Source organism: Bemisia tabaci, chromosome 1 (genome assembly GCF_918797505.1).
Source record: "Bemisia tabaci chromosome 1, PGI_BMITA_v3".
In the NCBI taxonomy this organism is placed as follows: Eukaryota; Metazoa; Arthropoda; class Insecta; order Hemiptera; family Aleyrodidae; genus Bemisia; species Bemisia tabaci.
Window position 1 is genome coordinate 20,235,338 of NC_092793.1, and position 9,357 is coordinate 20,244,694.

At 43.7% G+C, this 9,357-nt stretch overlaps 1 protein-coding gene across 1 annotated transcript in view; it reads right to left on the minus strand.

Moving 5' to 3' along the window:
* Sema2a (Semaphorin 2a) overlaps positions 1 to 9,143 on the minus strand; it is a 769,825-nt gene extending 760,682 nt beyond the window's left edge. The window contains exon 1 of the mRNA XM_072297641.1: positions 8,607 to 9,143. The gene's annotated coding sequence lies outside the window, so the exon portion shown is untranslated. The remainder of the gene's footprint in view (positions 1 to 8,606) is intronic.
* Between the last annotated feature and the right edge of the window lie 214 nt (positions 9,144 to 9,357).

Below are 9,357 nucleotides of genomic sequence, written 5' to 3' on the forward strand. Positions count from 1 at the left end.
TCCCTCTCACATTTACTTGCGTATTGCCCTCACTGCCTGTTTCGTCTCTGCCTGTACACAGTACAGCGATTTCGGCCAAGCAGTGAGGGTCAATACATGCCGTGCTACAAGGGAAAACGCCGTATGAACTTTCAGACGTTTCCAAATTTTCTTCGATACTATTTTTATAGAGGGGAATTCGAGATTATTTTTCTTTCAATTTTTCAGAGAATTTTTTTCGCAGTTAAATCCAAAGAAGATATTTCAAAGAGTAAAATGTTTAACTAATTTGAAAAGTAGAAATTTTATCGGATGAAATTTGGCAACATTTGAATGACCATACGGCGTTTTCCCTTGCAACAGCAGAATAGCTAATCTAATTCACAGAAAACGGGGTCTAGTGGAGGGCTTTACAGACTGTCTGGCTACGAATGCTCCCCAGAAAATGGTCAAACAAACAGCAAACAGCATGACAATTCAAACAGTGGTAAGGATAGGGCTGGGGGATCTGGAATTACGGTTTGAACTCCAAGGAGGGTGATTAACTGGCTACTAGCTTTCCTGAAGACTATCAATAGTCAGACAGTCTAAGACCCACTAGGTTTATTTCCCGATGGTGGTATGTAACTTCAGGGTTTCAGTTTTCTCTTTGCAAAACTTCTTAGCATAATAAGACACTTGGCTCGCACTCATTCTCTCACAATTTTATATCATTATTTCATTATTCTATTTCTAATTTCAAATCATTTATCCTCTGATTGGACTATTAATGCTAAATCATCATGATATATGACAAACTAGCGCCAAAAATCGGGTGTGAAAATAACTATCGGCAAGTTGTCACTGATTTCATTATCTGCACTGGGTGACGTGTTACACTTAAATTCCGCCGACAGCCCCTGGCGGTTAGGCAGTGTGAGTGCAATCTCTCAAACAACAAAGCACATGAAAAACGACCTACAAAGTAGAACCATGAATGCGCCTCTTTATAGTTGAACTCTCCGGGCATTAAACACTGAGGTCTAGTGTAATATCCTTCTAATGGAAAACCATTTTACGACTGAGAAAAACCATATCAGCCTGAAGAATCTGCTTAAATTTACGAAGAATGGATCCTGACGAACATTTGAATTATATTTTAAACGAAAATTTTAAAACTGCGACACGAAAGAGAAGAAACTCGGAAAAAACGAGGACTCACGAAACATAGCGTAAATCATCAGAGCTTTATGGGTTAAAACCAACCAACAAAATCTCTCGGATTTTAGAAAAAAGAGGGGCGAGAAAGTAAAATGTTACCCCGTTCAAGGTAGTCTTATGGTGCAAACCGCTTAAAAGTGCACGAAGGAAAAGTGCGACTCCCCCCCCCCCCCCCTTGCAATGTCATAGGTCTTTGTTCGTCACAAATACACGGAGACACACAAGTTGTGTCAAAAACGTCATAAGAGTGTCAGGATTAACTTTAGAAAGACGACCACGGAAAATATAAAATTTTGCTGCTGCTTTGTTTGGAAGCCACGAGTTTTTTTTTTTTTTTTTTTTTTTTTTTTTTTTTTTTTTAAGCCACAAGTTAAACAACACAAAAATAGAACCGCAAGTGAAGTGAGCGCACCGACGCGCCCCCGCGCCCCCCGCCCTCCTTTGGCAACAACGCATTATCCAGGCATCTAATGAACTCCTCACACTAAAATCGAAAAATTCGATGTTTCCCGTTTGAGTGCGATATGGTTCAGTTATAGAAAATCAATCTGTTCAATGGTTGGTGGCGCAAATGTAGGGCCCACAATACGGGCGGGCCCAGCAGCCGGCTGAAAATGGTAAAAAAGGGCCCGCAATGCGGGCGGGCCCAGCAGCCGGCTGAAATTGGTAAAAAAGGGCCCGCAATGCGGGCGGGCCCAGCAGCCGGCTGAAATTGCTAGAAAGGGCCCGCAATGCGAGCGGGCCCAGCAGCCAGCTGAAATAGGTAAAAAGGGCCCGCAATGCGAGCGGGCCCAGCAGCCGGCTGAAATTGCTAAAAAGGGCCCGCAATGCGGGCGGGCCCAGCAGCCGGCTGAAATAGGTAAAAAGGGCCCGCAATGCGAGCGGGCCCAGCAGCCGGCTGAAATTGCTAAAAAGGGCCCGCAATGCGGGCGGGCCCAGCAGCCGGCTGAAATAGGTAAAAAGGGCCCGCAATGCGAGCGGGCCCAGCAGCCGGCTGAAATTGCTAGAGAGGGCCCGCAATTCGCAATTAAAATTCTCCGCCGTGGTCGTCTTTCTAAAGTATTTCCGAATGTCAGGAAGGGTAAAATTCGTCGTCATAATGGGTGCCTGGGCACAGAGACTTGAGGTGAGCTATAACATTGGTTCCAACGAAGAGCCTTAAGGTGAGCTCTCTATTAGCTCGATTTCAAAGATCAACATGAGCCCAGTAGGGCGCACGTTGATCGTAGAAACCGAGCCTCATGTCCTGGACACACGTTCGCAGTGAGGCTCCAAAGCAGTGGCTATTTAGCTGAGTGTCGACATCGATCCCATCAAAGCAGAGCGACCCGCTCTGCTTTGGAAAGATCCATGCCGACACTCGGCTAGACAGCCGCCACTTCAGAACCTCACTTTGGACGTGTGTCCAGGATCTTAGGCCCCAAAATAGTTCCGCCGTCGCCGCAACTTGCTCTCGCGGTCGTGGCGTCGCAACGGCGATCGCCGTCCCCTAGATCCGGCGAGGAGTACATCCGCAGATCCGCCCGGACCTGCGGGCTCCTGGCCCTGTGACGATGCCTGAAACCCCAACCGAAATCAACTGCTGCATGCACACAGGTTACCCGAGGCAATCGTTACACGAGCAAATTACGAAAGGATCCTCGTCCCAGTGGAACTCGACAGCGCTCACCGATGAGCACCGATGAGCGTTGATGACTTCCGCTTGGACGGAGATCCGATCGACACATGCTCGTGTAACGAGAGCCTTGATGTCATCGGTACTTCGTCCAACTGTCGAATGAACGATACGTCAAACAGCCTCCAGAACGCTCTGTCCGGAGACCGAGCGTCCAGCGGATTGCTTGGCGGATCGTCTGTCCGGCTGTTGGACGAACTGAGAACTGTGTGGACTCACCGTTGACTCCCAAGCAATCGTTGCATGAGCAAATTACGAGGGGATCCCCGTCCAAGCGGAACTCAACAGCGCTCATCGATGGGCACCGATGAGCGTTGACGACTTCCACTTGGATGGGGATTCGATCGACATATGCTCGTGAAATGAGAGCTTTGGAGTCAACGGTGCATCCACACGGTCCGTTCACATGGTTCATTCACACGGTCCATTCATACGGCGGTCCATTCACATGGTTCATCCAACTGTTATTATTAATTAAAACAGAGAATAAGTAACAATGCATTTTTTATCACAAAAAAGTAATAACAAAATGTTTCAACTGAAAACTCAGCCTTCCTCAGTTCGATAAAAGGTAATAAAATTTAAAAATTTAAAAACTTAGTACTAGGCTGGTACCTTTCAAAGCAGGAAGGTTCTTCTCGCTTTGAAAGGTACAGCCACGTACTAAGTTTTCAGATTTATAATAATTTTTCCTGTCTTTAATCCAACTGAGGAAGACTGACGTTTTGGTCATATCCATTCTCACGGTTCATCAGATTGTTGGATAAACGATACGCCGAACAACCTCCCGAACGCTCTGTTCGGAGACCGAACGTCCGGCGGGTTGCTTTGCGGATCGTCTATCCGGCTGTCGGATGAACCGTGGGAATGCACTTCCGGCCCCCCCCCCCCCCCCCCCCAACCTAACATCCGAGTCAAAGGAATTTGAATGGATTAGCTCCCCCGTGTTTTTCCCCATTACATTTGATCCCAATACCAAAGTGACGTACTTGAAAGTTCTAGGTTGAGCTTATAGTTTGCCGCAGAGACCTCTTCCTTCCGAAAAAAATTGCATTGGGTTAAAAGGGCGAAAACAGACCGATCAGATAGAAAACAGGCAGAGATGCGTTGGATTTCCGCCTACTCTCCGCTTGATCAGCCTGTTATCACCCATTTAACCCAACGAATTTTTTCTCGGCAGAAGGAGGGGTTTACGGCAAACCATAGGCTTGACCTAGCTTCAATTATTGCCACTTTTCTAAGGGGACCAAATGGAATGGGAAAAACATAGGGGAGCTAATATTTTCGAACATTGGGTTTTTTTTACATACCCTAGGGAGGAAAAAGCATTCACCCACCCACTCACGATTTCAATTTTTTTTTTTTTTTTTTTTTTTTTTTGTATACCTATAGATTTTTATTTACCTCGAGTGCACGGAAACATGTTACCTTCCTTGTAACTTCCTTAATCTGAAAATGGAGTTGGATTACACTAGAATATAAAGAAATTTAAAAAAGGCCTAAAACGTCTCAAAGGTTTGTCTAACTTCAAAAATGATGTCCTGACTTACCCCTTGTGCCTAATCATGGGTGGCGGTAGCCGACTCCGGACAAACTCTAAAAACGAAGATTAGATACCCTACTATTTAGAATTAATATAATTAAAGTAGTAAAAGAAAATCTTCAAACTTAAAAAATTTGGCGGTAAACACGGCAACATTTAAATCACTCTAATGGGATCTGAGAATGGCTGCGGTTCCGCGCGGTTGCCGGTTGTGTCGTTGCAGTTGAGTGATATGAGAATCTGTGACGTGCCGAAATTTCAAAAATGTTGATATTAATTTTTTGCTAATAGCTTCCCTTTACTATTTTCCTCAACAATAGCTTTACCTACTATGACTTCTCTATGATGGTTTGGCGTCAACTAAAAGTCATTTCGAAATTACGCAATGCTTAATTTGCGGTTTGTTGACATCTCAATAACACCCTGCAGGGCTGCCGATTCGCTACTTGACGTTTCGCAAATTTTTACTCATCTGCTAATCTGTTTAAAATTTCTATCTGTTTTAAATTTTACTCCTCTGCTTACTCACTGAATCTCGATTTCACTGACTTTTTCCTCAACGTGGCTTGATATTACTCACTCTTTCACTCATCGTCTTCGCTTTTCCTTTCTTTCAACTCACACTTTCTCGATTTTACTCGCTTTTTCTCATCTTTCTAGATATTACTCCCTCTTTGCTCGCTTATCACAATTTTACTCACTGATTCCTCTCCTAAATCTCTCTCTGAACTCCTCTAGAATCATTCATCGTTCTATCAATTGCTCCAACACACTTCGAGACACTAATGGAGGATAACTCATGTTTTACTCACCGATGCTAAAATTATTACTCACAAATCGGCAGCCCTAAAACTCTGCGATACCTTGCAAAGTCTCCCCCCCCCCCCCCCCTAACAACTATACATAAAGCAGAATCAGACAACTTGAACCTCTCCCCCCCCCCCCCCCACTATCTACCTAAGGATGGTTTGCCGTCAACTAAAAGTCAATTCGAAATTACGCAATGCTTAATTTGCGGTTTGTTAACATCTCAATAACACCCTGCAGGGCTGCCGATTCGCTACTTGACGTTTCGCAAATTTTTACTCATCTGCTAATCTGTTTAAAATTTCCATCTGTTTTAAATATTACTCCTCTGCTTACTCACTGAATCTCAATTTCACTCACTTTTTCCTCAACGTGGTTTGATTTTACTCACTCTTTCACTCATCGTCTTCGCTTTTCCTTTCTTTCAACTCACATTTTCTCGATTTTACTCGCTTTTTGCTCATCTTTCTAGATAATACTCCCTCTTTGCTCGCTAAACACGATTTCACTCACTGATTCCTCTCCTAAATCTCTCTCTGAACTCCTCTAGAATCATTCATCGTTCTATCAATTGCTTCAACACCCTTCGAGACACTGATGGAGGATAACTCATGTTTTACTCACCGATGTTAAAATTATTACTCACGAATCGGCAGCCCTAAAACTCTCCGATACCTTGCCAAGTCCCCCCCCCCCCCCAAAATTATACATAAAGAAGAATCGGACAACTTGAACCCCTCCCCCCCACTACCTACCTAAGACCTAAAGCTAAGAAAAAAATCTTTGAGACGTAGCGTAGGTGGAATCATCATACATCCGATTCCAAAATTGTGCAACTTCTTTTCACTTAAAAATGCTTATTACCTATATGTATTTTATTCAAATTTACAAAATTATTTTTCTTTAATATTGAAATTTTTTGGTAGGAAAATAAAACTATTTGCTATTCTGGGAGATTATCTAGGTAATTATGGAGAAGCAACACTTTTACAACACTGTAATCACGCTGGTTCCTTTTTGCTGAATGCGATCCACATAAGAGACGCTGGGGGTACCTGAAAATCATTTAGACTGCATTTTGCGAAAAGAAATGAAGAGCCTGCCGATGTTGCTAGGATTGTGCAACTTACATTTTTCGCAATGAAATTACTGAAATCATGCAAAAATCTGGGCTTGAAGTCGCCTGTCCGTCATCCGTTGAGTAGGAAGAGACGGGGGGGGGGGGGGACGCTTTGATTGACCGAAGAAGGATCATGAGTCTCGTATTACTAACAACAGCAATTGAAAGAAGGGGAGGGGAAGAGCGAGGAGTGAAGGCTCCTGCGCGATAAGCATTGAAAACTGTTGGTCGCCACCAAGACTGGTCTTGGTCGTCACTTTCGCAGATAAGGTTTGAGGAGCCGCAGACAAGGGGAGCGAGAGTGAGAGTTTGATCGAAAAAGACGCAAGTCGGCAGATTGACAAAGGGCAAAACCGAGCTGTCTGAGGAAAAGAGAGAGAAAACCAGAGGATGGAAATCGGCTGAAACCTTGCGAGTCGAGCATTTCGAGGAAAAGGGTTCGTTATCTACCTGCGGGACCTGGCTGAGACCGACGCCGAGTCGCCGACGCATCCGGTGACGGACCGAGAGCGTACGAATTGAGGAGTTTTCGGTCCCCTGGCCACCCACCTGTTTCTTCATGCGACGCTTGACCGCCAAATCACTGATTATGAAGCCTTCCCCTTCCAGCCTGGCGTTAGGATCTGGCGGGAACCCAAGTGCCTACCTCCCTCCTCGCCTTATCGGTGGGTAAGAAAACGCGGGAAACAAAAGAAAACGCTCGCTTGGTTTGAGGAGATGGGAATCAGACGTTGCAAAATTGCTCGCTGTGAAAAATGAATCTCCCGGGAAACTGAGGAGGATTTTTTTCTCAACTTTCCACAGGATTTTATTTGAAGTTTGATCTACGATACCAGAAAATTTCACGGAGAAAGAATCATACTTATACTAAAAATAGAGATTCAATCGAGGGAAAGCATTAACGAAAGCTAAGTTGGGGGAGGGGGGGGGGGGTTACGCTCCCGTCCCCTTTCGTTCGAAAAAAGATGAAAAAGAAAGGGAGAAAAAAAAAAGGATAGACGCTTGGATGTGGTGTCCATCCACGACGAAATTGACTAAAACTGCATTTAAGATGTGTTAAAATTTCGAAAAAAATTCCTTGAGGGGGGGGGGGGTGCTCCCCCGCCGTTCGAAGTGTCCAATTGTCTCTTAGAGAAAAGGCAATGATAGAATGTTCTTGCGAAGTTTTTCCTTGGCATGGAAGTTTTTCCGTTCAATTGCAACAACCAGTATCTCAAATTATGTTTTCCGATTTTTAAAAGAAAAATAATCGAAATATATTTTTGAAATTCCCTGTAAATGTGTTTGAAACGGGAGGAGAAGTTCTACAAAAAATCCCAAGAAAAACTGATGGCTTCTTTTCCCTCATGAACAATATTCAAATTCATTATTTTGTTACATTTATCAACTTGAGCCATTGATTCTCTCTTCGAACGAAACGGTTGCTGGGCTCAATTTTTACTGATTCTTGCCAACTTGCCTCCATTAAACTCACAGAGGTAAGAAGCTATTCCGCTCTTCCTCTTAGCAAAGAAATAATTTAATAACAGGCATAAACGAGGGTGGAAACTTTTCGTTAGTTTTGGGAAGGGCATAGGGGACTATTAACTCCGAACCAGAGGTAGCAAATTGTGGAAAGATAGCATACCTACATCACAACATTTTGGAATAGTCAAGCTGCCAGGCTTCCCCTAGCTATGGTGAAGTTTAGAGACTATGAGGTAGCATGAATTATTACCAAAATCCTCAGGGAAAACCAATGAAATATTTCGAAAACGAAATTCAAATCCCCAGAAAACTTCTTCAGAAAGGGTGGAGAGGATGGAAATTTATGAACTGGACACAACTCAGACCAGGCGGCTTAAATTATTCCTAGGATTTTCCTTTGACTAAATAAAGAAATAAGTGATGTACTTCATCACTGAACCGAAGAAAGCTAAGTAAAGGAACAAAATGGGAATTACTCATAGCCTACAAATGTTAATCTTCGAATAAGCCTGTGAATTCTGTGAAATATGATCGTAACGATCATACTGATCATAGTTGAGTACCTACTAAGATGATGTCTAAATAGGCTGATTCACAAAAATAGACGTTTAACAACAGGCGTTTCCTGAATTTTCGATTTCAAACTTAAGAAAACACACTTAGGAGGGAAATAGGAGACAGATAAGTAAACAGGGGAGGAGAAACAAAAAAGAAAGTACCTGAAAAAAGTCATGAAAACAAGACAAAAAAAATACTTGGTTACGCACCTTCACATGGACAGAATTAAAATCAAAAGTAAGCATTATATCTCAAACCTCGATTCCAGAACAAACCGGAATGAAATGAGCAATAGCAGGTACGCAAGTGGCCAAAGCTTTCCATCTAACTAGAGTCCGTCAGGATCGGAGCCCGTCAACACTCGAAACCGAATCATTGGCAAGGACTCGAATCCTTGGCTTGCGACGATTTCTACACGGAGAGTTCGAAAGTCCACGAGTTTTCGCACACAACGAGAAATTCACGACGAGAACAGGTGAAGTAAGTACAGAGAAGGGCTTCAAATTCCGACCGCCTACCATTAAGTAATACAGAATCACGAAACCGCGTGGTGACTTTGTAACGAGGAAACTGCACTAGGTACCCGAACATTACGATGATGGAACGCGACACAATCCAAATATTGACGCACTTGACAAGTTCACTACTACGCGGGAATCAACCGTTGGATGTTAATAGGTATGCTACAAGTCAAGAAAAGCTAAAATGGATGAAAGTTATTAGCAAAAATAGGCAGGGACGCGGAGCAAAAGGCGACAACGCGCGCGCAACTTCAAACGTCTACGAGTGACTGCGTCTGCGGGCTGCGAACGAACAGGTGAAGTGAGGAACTTGGGGAGGGGAGGAAGGAGAGAAGGGATAGCGTCTGCGCGCCAGGCGACGCGCGGTCGGAAAAACAAGTAGCAACACGTTGGAAGTCAGATAAGATGCTGAACGTAAGGGACTGAGGACTTAAATCCTCTGTTTTTGGGAACTATTTTCGTTTCTTTACTTTTCTCTGATTAAAAA